This window comes from Periplaneta americana, chromosome 15 (assembly GCF_040183065.1).
Source record: "Periplaneta americana isolate PAMFEO1 chromosome 15, P.americana_PAMFEO1_priV1, whole genome shotgun sequence".
NCBI lineage: Eukaryota > Metazoa > Arthropoda > Insecta > Blattodea > Blattidae > Periplaneta > Periplaneta americana.
Window position 1 is genome coordinate 135,755,158 of NC_091131.1, and position 861 is coordinate 135,756,018.

The following is an 861-nucleotide window of genomic DNA, read 5'->3' on the forward strand; positions in this document are numbered from 1 at the left end:
CTACCAGGCTAGACAGTTAGCCCTCCACAAGCTCCACAGCGCCTTAACCTCGCGATCAGAAGAGACTCTCAAAGAATACGCAAATGAAAGAAGAAAATACAAAACACTCATAAGAGAATCCAAGAGGGAGTACTATGAAGAAAAAGCCAGAGAGATTATAGAGGAGTCAGAAAACGACCCATTTAGAGTCCTGAAGCAAAGAAAACCGACGTTCCCGAGGGATATCCCCATGGACACATGGGTACAGCACTTCACCGAAATTCTGCAATCAAAAGACACTAGGCCGCACAAGGAAACGGCAAAGAGAGAAGAAGACCCTTTCCTCGAGCCATTCACACAGGATGAAGTCCTGAGATTGGTCATGGGATCAAAAGACAAAAAGGCCAGTGGTTCGGACAATATCTTCAACGAGCATTTAAAGAGCGCAGCCCCAATGCTCATAAAAGCCTGGACGGACCTCTTCAATGAATGCTTGTTGAGAGGGAGTATTCCAGAGCGTTGGAGAACATCGAAAATTAAAATGCTATATAAAGGGAAAGGCAACGCCAGTGACCCTCATGCATACAGAGGCATCGCTCTGGAATGCACACTCCTGAAAATACTGACGAAACTCGTCGCAGAAAGAATAACAGCACTAGTAGACCATCATATACCAGTAGAACAATTTGGCTTTAGAAAGAACCGCTCCACAATCCAAGCCGTGGAATGCCTCCAAGAAAATATAAAAGAAGCGCTCCTCCACCCGAAGGGGAAACTCTACACGGTGTTTGTGGACTACACAAAAGCGTTCGACACAATCAATAGAACAAAACTCATAGCCAAATTAGAGAACCTGATAGGAAGGAGAAACCCCATAGCCAG